This window comes from Jaculus jaculus, chromosome 8 (assembly GCF_020740685.1).
Source record: "Jaculus jaculus isolate mJacJac1 chromosome 8, mJacJac1.mat.Y.cur, whole genome shotgun sequence".
NCBI lineage: Eukaryota > Metazoa > Chordata > Mammalia > Rodentia > Dipodidae > Jaculus > Jaculus jaculus.
In genome coordinates this window covers 71,346,740-71,365,560 of record NC_059109.1, presented here as the reverse complement: position 1 = coordinate 71,365,560, position 18,821 = coordinate 71,346,740, and the positions used below count along the sequence as shown (strand labels likewise).

General features: G+C 40.7%; 1 protein-coding gene across 6 annotated transcripts in view; it reads right to left on the bottom strand.

Moving 5' to 3' along the window:
* LOC101597588 (ribonuclease 4-like) overlaps positions 1-18,821 on the bottom strand; it is an 85,812-nt gene that overhangs the window by 25,797 nt on the left and 41,194 nt on the right. The window contains exon 1 of one of the 6 annotated variants that reach the window (XM_045156731.1): positions 11,807-11,871. The exons of 3 other annotated variants lie outside the window; for them this stretch is intronic. The gene's annotated coding sequence lies outside the window, so the exon portion shown is untranslated. Of the gene's footprint in view, positions 1-866; positions 1,146-3,688; positions 3,787-11,806; positions 11,872-18,821 lie in introns of those variants that run through there. 2 more of the 6 variants (XM_045156733.1, XM_045156732.1) reach the window with 2 other exon arrangements.

Sequence of the window (18,821 nt, the reverse complement as noted above, 5' to 3'; positions counted from 1 at the left end):
TTAATTTTTCTTTCAGTCCTCCACATTCTACAATCAGGACAAAATTATGCAATCATGCATAATTCCACTAGATATTATTGCACCATGTTTATTTGTAGAGTTAACTGGAACCCCAAGGGATTAGTAGTATGTTTTTAAACCATGAAATATCTAAGCTACTGAAATATGTTTTATTCCTCAAATGTCACCATTCTATAAAATTTTGGAGTTTTTCTTAGCCTTTCCTTGCAGCCCTTTTTTTTTTTTAGTTCACCGGTTTTTATTTCTTTCTAGGCCACCATAACACGTTTTCATTTACAAAAGTGAACTAAAAGTGTCTAGAATGCGTACATCCAGCTAAAAGACACATAGAAAGTAGTATTAATTTCAACTTCCTTTGTACAAACTACCAAATGAATGAGTGTTTTCTAAATCACAGGTTAAGACTGATGTAGTGAATGATACATAATGACTGATAAAAATCAATTACTGGGGCTGGAGAGATGGCATAGCGGTTAAGCGCTTGCCTGTGAAGCCTAAGGACCCCGGTTCGAGGCTCGGTTCCCCAGGTCCCACGTTACCCAGATGCACAAGGGGGCGCACGTGTCTGGAGTTTGTTTGCAGAGGCTGGAAGCCCTGGCGCGCCCATTCTCTCTCTCTCCCTCTATCTGTCCTTCTCTCTGTGTCTGTCGCTCTCAAATAAATAAATAAAATTTTTTAAAAAAATCAATTATTGGGTCACCATTGACATTTTTACACAAACATAAACACACTGATAGAACACAATGGAAAAGGCACAAAACCCATTAAAGTCATTTTTGGCAAAGACACACCCATTTCACGATAACAGTATCACTACCAAGAATTAATCATACACTGGGTTATACCCCTGGTGGTGGTTTGATTCAGGTGTCCCCCATAAACTTATGTGTTCTGAATACTAGGTCCCCAGCTGATGGCATTTTGGGAATTGAAGTCTCTTGGAGGATGGGCTTCCTCTTGCCAGAGGCACACTCTCTGGTTGCTGTTGTCCATCTGATGTTGGTGAGGAGGTGATGTCACCCTCTGTTCATGCCATCATGGAGCATCCCCTCGAGTCAGGTCTTCAGGAGTTGCCCTGTGACCTGTTAGATCATTTACAGTATTATCCCATTCTTGTTTCACTGAAGTCTTCTTTTTACTTTCAGTGCTTTTCTTCCATTTCCTCAGGGACCAAAACGATTCATTCTGATCAATGACATCGGGCCGGGGGTCGCCTCCGGCAGCCGCCTCCCAGCCGGCCTGAACCTCTGGGCTCCAGCAACGCGCAGCCCGCCACACACCAGCGCAGGCCGGTGTTAATTTCTTAAGTGATTCTCTGAAGGTAATAATTTGCCTGTAATTTAGTATTTTACTCTACACAGAGATACAGCGCTAACTGTCCAAGTGAGTACTGGAAAGTTTGAGCTTTATAAGACATGGCATGATCAGTGTAATTGTTCAGACTATTGACTTTTCCTCATTAAGGGAAATGATCTGGAGTGACTGCCTCACCTCAGGGGCATTGGACTGACTGCAGAGCTTGAGAAAAGGGTTCAAATATCCTACAAAGAATTGAGACTTTATCACTTCTCGAGTAGCTTTAAAATTTTTATGAAGCAAGTCTTATAAGAAGAAAGGTTTGATAAATTCTGCCTCCTTTCTGGGGGAATGATAGTTTCCAATTTTTTTATGAGAGAGAGAGAGCAAGAGCACACGCCAGAGAGAATTTGTTCCACCAGGGCCTCTAGCCACTGCAATCAAACTGGCTTATGTGGGTTCTGGGGAGTAGAACCTGGCTCCTTAGGCTTCATAGGCAAACACCTTAACTGCTAAGCCATTTCTCCAGCCCAATAGTTTCCAATTTTTAAACAGGTTATGTTAAGGCAGAAAGATTATTGTGCTGAACATATAACCAGCAACTACTTCACAATCACCTTGCAAATATGAATAGTCAGGGAGGCTGAGGTCTCCTAGGTGATAACTAAACACTGGCCTATAGCTTGCATCTTGGAGAAGCAGGGCATTGTCTCAGTTCAGGGCATTGCAAACAGCTGGAGAGACTACTATAGGGCAAATGGTAAACACTATATTCAGATAGTCACAAGACAGCAGAAATAGTGGTTTGTAATACATCAGAAACTACTTTCTATATAACATGTCCAGATGTCTCTTCATAGAAATTAGATAGCAGGTTGTTAAACACTGAACCTATAGGCTAATTAGTACATTTAACATGGTTTCCACTAAGCTAAATATATTTGTATTAAAAAAAAAAGTATAGTTAAAAAGAATAAAAAAGAAACTTTGAATCTTTCTGTAACTTCCCCAAGGCCCCAGAGTTGTCAGATATCACTTGATAAAGAGAAAAATTAAAGAAAAAGTAATGTAAAATAGCCAAATTTTATGAACCTTAGATAAAATTGCCGTGTAAAACAAACATCTTGGGAGTATTTCATTCAAGCCAACAACAAAATGAATAGCAGCTTTAAACAAGAATGGCCCACTCTGAATTGCTGTGGCAGTCTCATGCTGGATGATTTCTTTGGGGCAGGGAAGTCTATTTGTTATGCTGACATTTGGTCATAAACTCATCTCCTCAGGTCTCATTTACCTATAACAGGCAAAATGCCTCTCTTAAAAATTCCACTTAGACTTGGGAGGCAGAGGTAGGAGGATTGCTGTGAGTTCGAGGCCACCCTGAGACTCCATAGTGAATTCCAGGTTAGCCTGGTCTAGAGTGAGACCCTACCTAAAACCAAAAAAAAAAATTCCAGCTAGTTGCTAAGAACTCTAGAATTTTTCCCAGTGCTCTCTAAATCAACTTACCACCCTTACCTCCACAGAAAGTTAAAAGTCTACCTTCCCCTGACAAGGAACTGATGGACAAGGAAATTCTATTTCATTCCATCTGCTCTGAACTCTGAGAGCACTTAAGTAGAGACCATGGGGAAAGAATGTGCAAGAACCAGTAAGATTAATTTTTTTTTTTTTTTTTTTTTTTTTTGGTTTTTCAAGGTAAGGTCTTGCTCTAACCCAGGCTGATCTGGAATTCACTATGTAGTCTCAGGGTGGCTTCAAACTCACAGCAATCCTACCTCTACCTCCTAAGTGCTGGTTTTAAAGGGCTGTACCACTACACCAGGATAAGAAGACTAATTCTTTTTTTTTTTTTTTTTTTTTTTGGTTTTTTTTGAGGTAGGGTCTCACCCTGGTCCAGGCTGACCTGGAATTAACTCTGTAGTCTCAGGGTGGCCTTGAACTCACGGCGATCCTCCTACCTCTGGCTCCCGAGTGCTGGGATTAAAGGCGCCACGCCCGGCGAGAAGACTAATTCTTATAAGGGCATATACCTTTAATAGGTTTGGCTTGCAGTCGAGCACACAAACTGGCTAAAGTTTCATAAGTAACTATGATTCAGTGTCCCTCATGCAGATGAGATCATTGTTTGAGATGCGCCTGCATGCTCACTCTCTGTATAAGCACCCTGTGACTGGAATAAAATGCATAGCTCTGTTTTGCCCTGCAACTGGTGTCTGTGACTATCTGCTTCCATTTCCTTCTTTTGGCTGGGCACACCTACTCCACAAATTCCCCTTGAGCTGCCTGCTCCTGACAATTCTCCCTGGGTTTAGAGACATTTTCATTTATTAAACACAAACTGTAAAACAGAAAGACCTAGGAAACTCACTTTCTGGATCCCCGGCAAGGAATGAAAGGTCCTCAATGTTCTGGACATGAAGGAGAAACAGAAAGAAAGCAGAGGCAGCTCTGGCCAGTGGCCTGCTGGCTATGGATGTAAAAAAAATTCATTAAGGTGGGCAAGAAAGGTAGTAACAATGTACCTAAAACCTGCTGGTTTGGCACCAATATGGACACTGGAGAGACCTTCTTATCTTGCAAGTAGTAACCCAGAGAAGCAGCCTACTTGTTCTTAAGTTTCTCTATGAGGAGTTACATCCTTATTTCCACAGGTAGCCTTCATGCCACCTTTGTTGACATGTGTAAAGGTGTTGGTATCTTTACATGATGAGGTCAGGCCTTGTTTCCCCATAGTGCTTTCATAGTATCTACTATTCCAGCACTTTGGTTGCATCAGACAATGTTTGTACCTGGAGTCAGCCTGAGCCAGAATTAGTGGGTTCACATCCACACCCAGAAGATTGATAGTACCATCATCTCTTTTCCTAGAGGCCCACAGGGAGAAAAGGAGCCACAGTACCACACTCAAAATTAAGCTAACAAGCAGGGTTTTGTCTCTGATAGGGCATCAGTTCTCCTCAGCCATCTAATTGTATCTTTGCCATAGCCTTCCTCACTGACTTCACACCACTTATTAAGTCATTCCTTTGGAAAATCTATTTAATAGTTTTACCAATATATCTTCCTGCTCTAGCTATTCTGTCCTATCCCTTGGACATATATATTACTGAATATATACCTATTAATTACAGCATTAAAATATCCATTCACACTTTTTAAAAATATCATTTATTAAGTAACTTGATGACAAATATCACATAAGCCTGACAGGGTTCAGGAACTGTGCTAGATCCTAGAACACAAAGACCATTAAGATATATCATGGCCAGGTCGTGTGTGTATATAAGTCCCAGCTACTTCAGAGTCTAAAACAGGAAAATTGCTTCAGCCAGAAGTTCTATTCATCCTAGCTTAGGCAAAATAGAAAATCTTGTCTTAGGCTGAAGATATGGCTCAGCACTTAAGGCACTTGCCTGCAAAGCCTAATGACCTAGGTTTGATTAGCCAGTACACATGTAAATCTGATGCATAAAGTAGTACATACATCTGGGGTTCATTTTCAGTGGCTAAAGGCCATGGCATGCCCATTCTTATTTGTTCATTCATTCATACTCCCTCTCTCCTTGCAAATAAATAAAAATATTTCTTAAAAAAAAAACAAAAGAAAACATTATTTCAGAGGAAAAGACATAAAATGGGGAAAGAATGGGGCTTCAATTTTTAGAGATGAGATAGTAATATAGGTGAAGGCTAAAGAATGATTTTGGGGAACCCTGAGCACAGGGAAAGGTCAATCATATGATGGTTTTAGATGGGATTCCAGGTACTCAGGTTAATTATTCATGTACCTACAAGGAAAGCAAATGAAACCAGTGAAACCCTCAGGTGAAGGAAGACAGGACTACTTTCCATCTAGAATTTCTGCCAAAGGCCAACTTATTATGCACTATATAAAAAGAATAGAGCTAGGCATGGTGGCACATGACTTTAATCCCAACACTTGGTAGGTTGAGGTAGGAGGATCCCTGTGAGTTTGAGGCCAGCCTGGGACTACAGAATGAGTTCCAAGTCAGCCTTGGGTAGAGTGAGATCCTGCCTTAAAATGCCAAAAAGTAAAAATAACAGGGAAGAGGCATACTTTGCTTGAAGTGGATCTATGATCAACTCTTATAGAGCATAAAGGATCTTGAGCTTATTCTAAGAAGTATTGTGACTTGAAAGCAGCCTGGAGAGTTCTAGAGAATATTATAGTTTCTCTTGTATATGTACATAATCTGTTATACAATGGCCAAATGATATTATAATGCTTTTAAAGCCCTAGGAGAATTTCCTTTTATACTCCTCCCCATCCGTTTATACTTCCTCCTTGCCCTCCTCTCTTTCTTTTATTCTATCTATCTTGCTTACTTGTTTACTTGTAACTATTGCTCATCATCATCTTTATTCGCCTTTATCCATCATCTTCCACCTCCTTGTTTTGTTTGTTTGTTTGAGGTAGTGTCTCTCTGTAGTCCAGGCTGACCTGGAATTCACTGTGTGGTTTCAGGTTGTCCTGGAACTCACAGCGATCCTCCTACCTCTGACTCCCGAGTGCTGGATTAAAAGCGTACGCCACCATGCCTGGCTGCACCACCTTGTTACAAGAGCAAGTCTTATAGTTCATGCTGATTTAAAATACACTACTAACCCAAGATGCCCTGAAACTTGAGGTCCTGTGTCTCACTATTCAAATGCTGGTATTAAACATGTACCACCAACTTGATTGCTGTAATAATTTGCTTGTTTATTTTTATTTTTTGTCTAAGGCAGAATGTCATTCTAGCCCAGACTGACCTATAATTTACTCAGTAGCCTAGGCTACACTTGAATTCACAGCTATTCTCCTATTTTAGCATCCTCAGAGTTGGGATTAAATGCATAAACCACCATCCATAGTTTACCATGATTTATCATCTCTCTCAAAATGAAGATGAAATAGAAGATTCCTGCCACAACCTCCCATGAGCTGTCAGTCTCAAATTGTATCACTCACACACACACATCCTCCAGGGGAACTGGTTACACACCACGCACCTGTTGAAGTCCTTCCAGCTGGAGGAGCACATGACCTCATCTCTACATCATCTGCAGCCCAGCACCCTAGATTCCCAGAACCCAGAGGATATGCAAATATGTTCCATCTGACACACACAGGCTGAGACTATTAAGGAAGCCTAAGAATAATATTTTGTTTAAACCTAACAAATAACTTTTGTACACTGTGCCAATTGTTGATTTTACCAACTGATAATACTGCAATAAAAGCAAGAGCTCACAGCTCCTTCGGTATGAGACCCTATGTCAGTCCCCCGATCCCCTGGAGCTCAAACCACAATTGAGACTGAGTCTTTGCACCTGCTGCTCCAGATATCAGGGTACAATGTCCACTTGCTGATACCACCGGGTAGCAATGGCACCTGTCATGTGGTATGAACTGAGGCTGAAAACTGTATTGTGCAGTGACCCTTACACCCTGGGATTCCTGTCAGAGGTGGACTGAAGTAATGTCAGGGTAACAGTGGGGCAGAATCCATCAGACATTAAACATTATATATCCCTCTTGAAATTTCTGTTGTCAGGTGGGGGCACATGTAAATCATGATCACCAGTAGGACCTAACAGAATATTTTACAGTATTGTCCATGGTTACTGGAAGAAGGGATTTTGGAAGTAGAGGCATGGAAAAGAAGTGGGCAAGAAAGAACTAGCTAGTAAAGGCATATATGTCTACCCATGACTGATAGACACTAATTATACCAAAGAATTAAAAATTATAGCATTTAAAGGTATTGTTGCTTTTACCATAAGCAAACCAATTGCTCAATTATTATCTCATCATAAACCAATTAATTATAGATGACAGGAAATAAAAAGAGGTTTGGGGTGTACAGGCAATAATCATGTATTCTGGACAAATGAAATTGCTGAGGAAAACCCACTGATAGAGTTATACATTAGCCAAAGATGTAAAGATGTTTTATATGTCTTCTTGACACTGGCAGAGGTACAACGTTGTTAGCCAAACATAATTTACCTGTACGTTGGCCAACTAAAGAGCCCTAATCTTCTTTAACAGGCCTTAGAGTCCCTGGCTAAGTGGAACAATGATCTATGTATTTATAGTGAGCCAATTACATCATATAGGTATTATCTGTCATATAGCAGCAATACCTATTAATATACATGGAGAAGATACACTGGCTTCATTGGGCATTTGCCTTACTACTACAGATTGGCTTGAAAGAACCTCAGCTGGAAAAATAATAAGGATGGGGTATGTCCTGGGTAAACATCTAAAAGGAAAACAAGCTAGTGTCTTCACAGTAACAAGATCAATGTGGATTAAGATATCAGCCAAATTTATTCCAATGACCACTGTTCCAACTCCCCCATCCAAGCATGCTATTACCATTATTTGGTTAACCAACAAACCTGTCTGGGTGCAACAGTGGCCCTTACCAAGGAAGACGTTATAACATGTACACTAATTAGTACAGCAACAATTAGAAGGAGGGCATATGCATGAAACTTTGAGTCCCTGGGACCCTCCTACTTTTGCTATCCATAGGAAATCAGGAAAATGGAGATTATTATAAGAGTTAACAGAAGTAATAAAGTTATACAACCCATAGAGCCTTAACAACTAGGGTTCCCAGCTCAATAGCAATCCCTACCCAATAACCTTTAATTGTTATTGGTTTGAAAGATTGTTTCCTTACCATCCCTTTATATAAATAAATAAAGGAAAATTCATATTTCAGTACCTGACTTAAATTATAACCCATTCATGAAATGTTATTAGTGGAAATCTCTCTCTCAAAGTATAATGAACAGTCCCAGTATGTGTCAGGGTAATGTGGACTGAGCATTACCTGGGGCGAGGGCTGGGGCAAAGGTGAGTAACCTGATCTCCTCGGCTGCCCCTTGATCCCAACATGGTACATATGGAGGTGTATACGGGCTGACAGTCTCCCTGTCCTCCACAACTGCGGCTGCAGTAAGCTGGGTCATATCTGTATGATCTTGGACTGGGGTCAACCCACACAGCAGCTGGCACATGTGCACATGAGGGAGCAGCCCGACCTCCACAAGAGTGCAGCAGGGGCATGGGGATTGGGACACGCGCCAGCACTGGTGAGTAGCTCAATTTATACGCATGCACTAGTGGACCACCTCCTGATCTCTACACATGGCACAGCCAGGGGCACACAAAAACTGATGGTCTCCCTGTGCTCCACATGGGCAGATAGAGAGAGCTGGTGCCTGTGGACTGCCACACCACCACACTGTCCTGTTGGAGCATCAGACAATAAGGCAATCTGTCTGAACACCACACACACCCAAAAATGCCACAAGAGCTTTTGCACCAGGAAAGAGTCTGCCTGACCCCCACATACAAAGTGGTCCTTACCAAAGAACTGGTGCTTTCTGCATACTCAGGGAGGTCAGGGTAGGGGCTAATCAAGAGGCCATCAACACAACTGTGTGAGCCTGACAGCCCTTCATTCACCCTGATTCGAATAACTGAATCCCCTTCACTCCATGAGCCTTCCACCAGCAACTTCAGCCATTCCTACCAACAAGGGCCAGCAAGTGAGTAGACCTGTTTGGCCAGAGATTTGTCCAGGCCAGCCAGGGTCTAATCCAGAACCTCTAAGAGACAGAATACACAAGAAAGACCCTCTCCAAAAGCAAAGGCAAGCAACTAAAACCTGAAGATACAATACCATCCCACTCTCATCTGGATCAAATCTAAACAGAACACTCATCAAAGATCCCATAAGAGCCGGGTGTGGTGGCACATGCCTTTAATCCCAGCACTCGGGAGGCAGAGGTAGGAGGATCGCTGTGAGTTCAAGAGGCCACCCTGAGACTACATAGTTAATTCCTGGGCCAAAGTGAGACCCTACCTTGAAAAAAGAAAAGAAAAGAAAGAAAAGAAAATATCCCACAATACAGATGACTGGGCTTCTGCGTGAGAATGAAACTACTTAGTAGCAGAGGCCAGTAAGTTACAAAGGAGACATAAAGGGAAGAGAAAGGAAGGGAGGAGGGTACTTAATAGGTGGTATTGTATATATGTAAGTATAATGATTGTGATGGGGAGGTAATATGATGAAGAATAGAATTTCAAAGGAGAAAGTGTGGGGGGAGGGAGGGAATTAACATGGGATTTTTTTTATAATCATGGAAAATGCTAATAAATTTTTTTTTAAAAAAATGTGAAAAAAAGAAAATATCCCACAAGATCCAATAATTGTTACATCCTTAACAAAACAAAACAACTACCTGAAAATGGGCAAACCCCAACACACAACAAATGACAACAAGCTGAGAGGTCTCCGTCAAGAATGCCTAGTCCCACAATGGAAGATTCCAAAGAAAACACAGAGGGTACTCCAGACCTAGAATCGCAAGATGGAAGAAAGATAAGCTTATTAAACAAACTTAATGAAACCATGAACAAATGATTGGCAGAATTAGAAAAAATCATCAAAAAACCAACAAGTGTATACGTGAAACACAAGAGAAACATGGACAGGACCCATCAATCATCTCAATATAATTGAAGATAATCAGAGAGATCTTATCTGACAAATAAGCAAATTGAATGTGAGTCAACAACTGATGAGGGCTGGAAAGATGGCTTAGTGGTTAATGCTGTTTCCTGCAAAGCCAAAGGACCCAGGTTCAATTCTCCAGGATCCATGTAAGCCAAATGCACAAGGTGGCACATGTATCTGGAGTTTGTTTGCAGGGCTAGAGGCCCTGGCATGCCCATTCTCTCTCACACATTCACTCTATATGCTCCTTTCTCTCTCTCAAATAAATTAATAAAATAAAAAAAAACAATCAATGTGCTCAACAATCAGTTGATTAAGCTTAATGAGGACATAATCCATTGAATTCCAAGAAGCATCAAGAAACTCAACCCAGTTCCCTGGCTCCTAGTACCTCTGATTCTGGTATGAGGCTTCTTGGACCCTGCACAGGCAGTGGGAGGATGTCTTGATAAGACTTAGGTTTCACTTTCCCCAGAGCCTTGTAACTTCTTGCTGCTTGCCCTGCATGTCCCTATATGTTAATGAGGTGTCAGCCAACAGCCTTCACCCAGCCAATCCCCCTATGACCCATACCCCATACCTTTGTCTTCAACTACTTAGACCCTGTGACCCTTTCCCTCTCACCTGTGATGTCACTACATGCTAATTAGGCATCAGTAGGACCTTTGAGCTAACCAGTCCCCTTATGACCACTACCTCTTCCTGCTCTTTCACAAATGCTTATTAACCAGTTCCCCTGACAAATAAACAAGCTGTCCTCTGAAGCTGTCTCCCAAATGTTTCTTCCTGTCACAGTCATGGCCACTCAAGACCCTGCTCCACAGTTGCCTGGATGCCCCTGGGAGACTGATGTGCAGTGGCCCCAGGGTGAACAAGAACCACACACCTCCACAACCTTCTCAGATGGAGTACAGTGAGAAAATAGGGAAAGTGCTACTGATCCTGAGCCCCACAGGCAAGGCTTGGCTGTGACCAGAGGCTGAAGAAATTCCAATGCTCCAAGCTCTTGAATCAGCCACCAGCCTAGAACTACTAGTGTGCTACCAACCTCCACAACCTGCACTTCTGTGGTTATAACCCTGTCCCACTCCAATCCAATTCAAACCTAAATGGAACACTCACTGAAGATCCTACAAGGAAAAATACTTCCTTATTCCTTAATAAAATAAGACTTTTCCCCTGAGATGGGTAGACCCCACCATAAAAACAACAACAAAATCAACAACCTGAGAGATCTCCAACAAGATTGCCTAGTCCCACCATGGAAGCCTCCAATGAAAACATAGAAGAAACACAGAAACTGAATCCCAAAATAGCACAGTAAGCTATGTGACACTGACCAAGTGAATTGTTGAATAGGAAGCAAATCAGTAAAAAACTAATAATTGTGGCTGGAGAAATTGCTTAGCAGTTAAGGCACTTGTCTGCAAAGCCAAAGGATCCAGGTTCAATTCCCCAGGACCCACAAAAAGCCAGATGCACATGGTGGTACAGGCATCTGGAGTTCATGTGCAGTGGCTGGAGGCCTTGGAACACCCATTCACTTTCTGCCTATCTGTCTGTCTCTCTCTCTCAAATAAATAAATAAAAATGTTTTTATTTATTTTTTATTTATTTATTTGAGAGCGACAGACACAGAGAGAAAGACAGATAGAGGGAGAGAGAGAGAAGGGGCACACCAGGGCTTCCAGCCTCTGCAAACGAACTCCAGACACATGCGCCCCCTTGTGCATCCGGCTAATGTGGGACCTGGGGAACCGAGCCTCGAACCAGAGTCCTTAGACTTCACAGGCAAGCACTTAACCGCTAAGCCATCTCTCCAGCCCAATAAAAATGTTTTTTAAAACACCAACAGCTGCATAAATGAAATTGAGCAGAATCATATCTTAGAGCACTCAGCTTTTGTCAGTAGGCTTAACTTAATTGAAGAAAACTATACAAACCTCAAAAGAGCTATAAATGAAATGAAAGTGAGCCAACAAATAGTTTCCCCATGACAGTGTTTGGCACACACTTCTGTTGCTTTTGTCCATCTTATGTTGGCTAGGGGATAATATCCACCTTCTGCTCATGCCATCATTTTCCCTCTAGACACCTGACTGCGTGACTGGCCTTTTGGAGGTGATTTTCAAGAGGAATGTGGAAGGATTTGAATCCTTTGCCTAAGAGATGCCTTGCAGTGCTGTAAGTATAGCTTGATGGACTTTTCTGGTCAGAGTTTAAAGACATGAATGCAGTAAGAACTATGGATTGTGAGGTTCGGCTTAGGAGAGTGAGAAATAACTTTGCTTGGACTGGTCTATCAGTTTGTGTGAGAAACTTGCTGTTATGTTCATGTCCTAAGAAGTTGTGCAGGGTTGCTTTGCGAAGAAATGGACTGATATGAGCAGAGGGCTATAGCACAGAAAGAAAAGTTTAGGCCAAAACTTCTGCCTGTCCAGTTTCAACTGAGATATTGCAACCTTTGAGCTTAGGACAGCTGACCTGCACTGGGGCAATAGGAAGAGGGGCCTGAGTGCTCAAGGCATGTCCTGTTCTTCAAAGTCTGCTTTATTCCCCCCTGGATTAACATACTGGCAACCTATCTGATATTGTAGAGTATAAGAAATATAGGAAAGAGAGGGTCATTGAATTTGCAACATGGTCTTGTGTTTTGGAAATGGGAATGGGCAGTGTGAAGCAGGATTGCTGAATGCCTATATGGAGACCCCACGGGGCCATGAGGATAAACCGTGAATTGCAGTGGAGACCCACCTAGTGGAGATGCCAGAACCATGAGATGGCTACTAAGAAAAACTGCTGGGCCCATTGAAATTTTCCAGGACTGTGAGTAGCCTAGCTGGAGGGGCGGAATTGGAAGTCCAGAGACTTGTTGATGGTTAGAGTTATTGGACTGGGAGATTTGTCACTAACTAGAGTTGTTGTACTTGAAGCTACAGAGTTTGATGTTTGCTCTGTTTAAGTCATGTATTGCTTAAATATTTCTTTGTTATGTCCAATGACATCTTTTGCAGTGTGAATGTTTATTCTGTGCCATTATGGGTTTTTTGAGGTTGTTTTGGTATTATGGCTCACTTAAAAGACTTTGGACTATGGGGATGTATGAACATCATTGGAATTGATAAAAACTATGGGGACTTTTAAGGTTGGACTGAATGCATTGTATTTTATATCATGTATAGATATCAGTTTATGGGGGTTTGGGGAGAAATGTGGTGTTTTGATTCAGGTGTCCCCCATAAACTTAGGTGTTCTGAATGCTAGATTCCCAGCTAATGGGGATTTGGGAATTAACACCTCTTGGAGGCAGTGTATTGTTGGTGGTGGATTTATGGGTGTTATAGCCAGTTTACCCATGCCAGTGTTTGGCACACTCTCCTGTTATTGTCCACCTTATGTTGGCCAGGGGTGATGTCCACCCTCTTCTCATGCCATCATTTTCCCCTGTCATTGTGGAGCTTTCCCTAGAGCCTGTAATCCAAAATTAACCTCTTTTTCCCACAAACTGCTCTTGGTTGGGTGATTTCTACCAGCAATGTGAACCTGACTGCAACAGCTGGCTTTACCATTCTCAAATAAGCTGTATTTTGGTGTTGACTATTGTTGCCTGTGATGTTTCCTGATTCATAAGACCTTTGTCTTTTTCCTTCTGTCTTTATTGGGGGCAGGGTCTCACCTAGGCCTAGGCTGACTTGGAACCCATTTCAGACCAGAAATCTGACAGGATTAAAGGAGTGGGGAAACATACATCCTTAAGGACTTTGCTTTAGTAGAATATATGTTGTTTAATCTCCACTCTTGCATAAGTACTCTGAGCTGGTTTAGATTGAACATGTATAGTGCTCAGTTGAATTTTATAATTTTCCAGTAAATTGCTCCCCCCATTTACTACAATACTTGAATAGCAGGCAAACTCAATACCTAGGGTCACTTTTACTGTTTTCTTGGACTATAAGAACTATACTTGGCACCTTAAACAACTACCCTGAAGATATTTGAATTTACATGGCTGAGAATGCTGCAGATAATTAGAAAACCAAGCATCAAATTGATTCAAGATGCAAAAATCTGTACATTATAATAATAGAAGGAAAACACAGGAAACCAACTTAATGAAATAAGGAGGTCAATACAAGGCATGAGTAAGGAAATAGAAATACTGAAAAAATAGCAACCAGAAAAATTGGAAATGAAAAGCAGAGTAAGTCAAACAGAAAACTCTGTAGAAAGTCTCACCAGTAGAATGGATCAAGGAGAGTACAGAATATCTAAATAAGAAGACCAGGTTGCAGATCTAATACAGTCCAACAAAGTGAAAGACAAACTAATAGGAAGGCATGAATGGGAATTTCAAGACATTTAGGACACTATGAAAAGAAGAAACAAAAGAATTCAGGGCATAGTAGAAGGAGAACAATTTCACTCCAAAGGCATAGCAGATATTTTCAACAAAATCAAAGAAAAACTCTTCCCCCAAATAGGGAAAGTTATGCCAATGCAGATACAGGAAAACTTTAGAATGCAGAACAGACAAAATCAGGAAAGAAACTCTCATTGTCATATTATAATTAAACTACAAAACACACAAACCAAAGAAAATATGTTAAAAGCAGTCAGAGAGAAAAATCAAGTCATATATAGGCAAGCCCAACAGGATAACAGCAGATTACTAAACGCATATTTTAAAGTCAAAAGAGCTTAGAATGTTGTATTCCAAATTCTGAAAGATTACAACTGTCAACCAAGATTATCTTGCAAAGCTATCCATCCAAATAGTTGAAATAAGGACATTCCACAAAAAAAAAAAAAACAGTCTAAAGGCATATATGAACACTAAAACAGCTCTACAGAAAAATACTTGAAAGGATCCTCTATGTGGAAGAGAAAGAAAAGCACACACATAAGGAACAAGGAAAAAATAAACCATAGTGAAATAATAGTTAATACAAGAGAGTAAAGGAAAAACCAGAAGAACTACAAAACAAGAATAGCAGAATAAATACACATCTTTCAATAGCAACTCTTAACATCAATGGCTTAATGACCCAACCAAAAGACACAGGTTTTCAGACTGGGTTAAAAAGCAATATCTTCTATTTGTTGCCTCCACAAAACCCACCTTTCCATAAAAGACAAACACAACCTAAGGGTGAAAGGTTGGAAAATGGTATTTCAAACAAATGGGCTAAAAAACAAGCAGATGCATCAGGGACTTCCCTGGTCAACAACTCACTAGAAGGTATCCAATTCCTGGCACTGAAAATTTTCTATGGCTTCTGGGTGTGCCATTGTCCAAGAAAGTAGGTTTCCATAAGACTTATTCATGCCCTTCTATAAATTTTTGTCAAGGTAGAGTCTCACTCTAGCTCAGGCTGACCTGGAATTTACTCTATAGTCTCAGGGTGGCCTTGAACTCATGGCAATCCTTCTACCTCTGCCTCCTGAGTGCTAGGATTACAGGCATGTGCCACAATACTTGGCCCCTTTTAGATTTTGATTAACCCTCCTCCCACCCTTCCTTTACTCAATCCCTTCCTCTGACCTCACTTAGTCCTTTCCATCCTCAGTAATCTGTTCTACTTACATATATACAATGCCATCCCCTTAAGTTCTTCCTCCTCCTCCTCCTTACCTGCTACTGAGTTTTATTCCAACTCACATACAAGTCCAAACTCTTGTAGCTAGGATCCTCATAAGAGAGAAAACATGTGGTACTTGACTTTCTGGGCTTGGGTTACCTCACTAAATATAATGCTTTCCAGGTCCATCCATTTTCCTGAAAATTTCATAATTTCATTTTTCTTTGTCACTGAATAAAACTCCATTGTAAAATGTACCACATCTTGATTATCCACTCATCAGTTGAGGGACATCTAGGCTGGTTCCATTTCCTAGCTATTGTCAATAGAGCAGCAATAAACATGATTGAGCAAGTATCTCCAAGGTAGTGTGACAAGTCCTTAGGATATATGCTTAGGAGTAGTATAGCTAGGTCATAAGGTAAATCTATTTATAGCTGTCTCAGGGTCCTCCACACTGATTTCCACAATGGCCATACCAAATTACATTTCCAGCAACAATGTAACAAGGATTCCTCTTTTTCTGTATCCTCACCAGCATTTATTGTCATTTGTTTTCTTGATAACAGCTATTCTGATAGGAGTGAGATAGAATCTCAAAGTAGTTTTAGTTTCCATTTCCCTGATTGTTACAGATATGGAACTTTTTTTAGTTGTTTATATACCATGAGTCTGTCTTTCTTTCTTTCTTTCTTTCTTTCTTTCTTTCTTTCTTTCTTTCTTTCTTTCTTTCTTTCTTTCTTTTTTGAGAACTCGCTATTTAGTTCCTTTTAGAACTTAAGGAAATGTTTAACATCCTTAGTCATCAAGGAAATACAAATCAAAATAACTTTGAAATTCCATCTTGCTCCAGTCAGAGTAGCAAGCATCAAAATTCAAATGACAATAAGTGTGGGCAAGGCTATGGGGAAAGACCCTTATTCACTACTGGCGGGAGTACAAACTGTACAACCACTTTGAAAATCAGATGCCTGAAAAAGATGAAAATAGATCTATCATATGACCCAGCTATTTCAGTCCTGGGTATTTACCGTAAAGACCTCACTCTTTACTTCAGAGATACTTGCTCAACCATGTTTATCACTGCTCTATTTAAAATAGCTATGAACTGGAATCAGCCCAGTTGCCTATTGACTGAGTGAAAATGGATAGACTTGGAAAATATCATCCTAAGTGACATCAAGCAAATCTAAGAAAGATAAATGATATATGTTTTCTGCCATATGTGGCTCCTAAACTGGACTAACTGAAGAGGAATGTAAAAGGCAGTAAGTATTGGGACTATGGGCATATAACTAGAATGAGACCATAAAAAAGTAAAATAGGGAGGGAGGAGGGAAGGAGATGCCAGACAAACCAGTAGAAGGAAAGAATATTTGTAATTGGATGGTGGAGAGGCTGGGGTAAGGGAGAGTGGGGAGGGGAAGTACACAAAACTAAAATGTAAGGCAGTTAGTACAATAGGAACCTTCCTTCTGGATACCAGTATACAAGGTATAAGCCCCAATTAAGGGATAGGGATGGGCCAGAACAAAATGCCCAATAGAAGGTGGAGAAAGCTTACTCCTAAAATCATTGGCTCTGGCTTGTGAATCACAGGACCATAATTGGGTTAGCCCCCACAATGAACAGTTGGCCAGTGAGATCCATGAGGTCCCCAAAACAATGTAGGCCCTTGTCAAGTACTTGGTTACCCAACTGAGCAAAACATAAGAACTTATTCGTGAAGACACTACAGGCTGCCATCTCATGTGGTAACTGAGAGGAAAGCCAGTCCTCTCCTGACAAACCCTCATGGAGCTGGAAAGTACTATGGAAGCTAATGTGTGACAATCATCACCATCACCAACAATATGAATAAGCAGGAGATCTTTTAAGCTTTGCAATCAACCAGCCAGATAAAAAGTACACACTTGTGCAATAGTGTTACACAACCTTTGTGATTAACCAACTGCCCTCCATTAGGACATAAAGTTTGCTTAGCAGGAGAGAACTCATAACTGGTGCTAAGAACCAAGTCAGCACCACATAGTCAGGAAACTCACAACTCCCAGAGAGAAACTCCCATTGTTCTCTGGACAAGTGAAGTGGGAATCCTCATCAGAATGTCTCTGAAACTTCTATGTATATCCACCTTAATCAAAGCTGTTCTCACCCTTGGTGGAAAATCCATTTTAGTTTATATATGGCAGAGATCCAAGATGCACCAATATGCCCCTCAAAAAAGACATCTGACTGCTCACCATGAGGTATGTCACCTCTATGACATTTACTGAGATGCAGAAGAAGCTGCAGAGGAAGCAGACACAAGTATTTCTCCCAATGGTAGCCTGACAACCAACTCCAGGGAAAAAGCCACAAACAATGTAGTGAACCAAAGTACATCATACCAGAAATACAGATGCTGCCAAGGTCAACACAAAGCTGCTAATGCATCTGTCAAGGCTCAGGAGTTGTTGCAGAATAGGGAGCAGGAAAATTGTAAGAGCCACAGTGTGGGTAGAAATAATTAGGCCCACAGTGAACACCAATAAGACTACTGAGGAGGGCCCTAAGGGAAATGAGGACCAGGGTATGGGGGATATAAGGGTATAACTTTATGTAAAAAATAAAAAAGAAAGAAGAAAGAGTGGCTGTATACTAATATTTTTTAAAGGATTAAAGCAGACAGAACTTACTAACCAAAATACTCAAATTCAACAAGTTGACAACTCTTTACCTGTCTTTCTTCTAATCATTTATTCTATTTCTTCTCCTACAGGTTTTTTTACTCCAATTACAACATAAACTTTGCATTTTAGAATGGTTGCATATGCCAAACAAGGAGACGTAATCCATAATCACATATTTAATATTAATTTGTAAATTGATAGCTTCAAGGCATAAGGGATGTGTAGAGTTGTTAGGTCATGACCTTGTAGAACTCCATGTGCCTTTTACAAATTCCTGATCTTTGAATATCTTCTTTAGATTGGCAGGTAGCTATAGCTAATTATCTAGACTTAATTAATAATCATCCTCCTTATAATAAACTTTTACAATTCATCACTCACACATCTTTTATCCTTCCCAAAATTATCTCTTTCACCTCTCCCTGATGCTTTGATAGTATTCACAGATGTTATAGGAGATGGCCAGGTGGCCATGTTTCTAAACATGGATGTAAAATTGTTTATCCCCTTATTCCATAGCACAGAAATAACTTAATGCCATAATTCTGCCATTGCAACATTTCCCCAGGCTTTTAATATTGTCAGTGATTATGCTCATGTTGTAGATATTGTACAAGCCATAGAGGTGACAAAATTCAAATCTATACCTAATGAAAGACAACTCTACTACATCAGTTGCAACACATCATTAGTTTACATGATAGCCT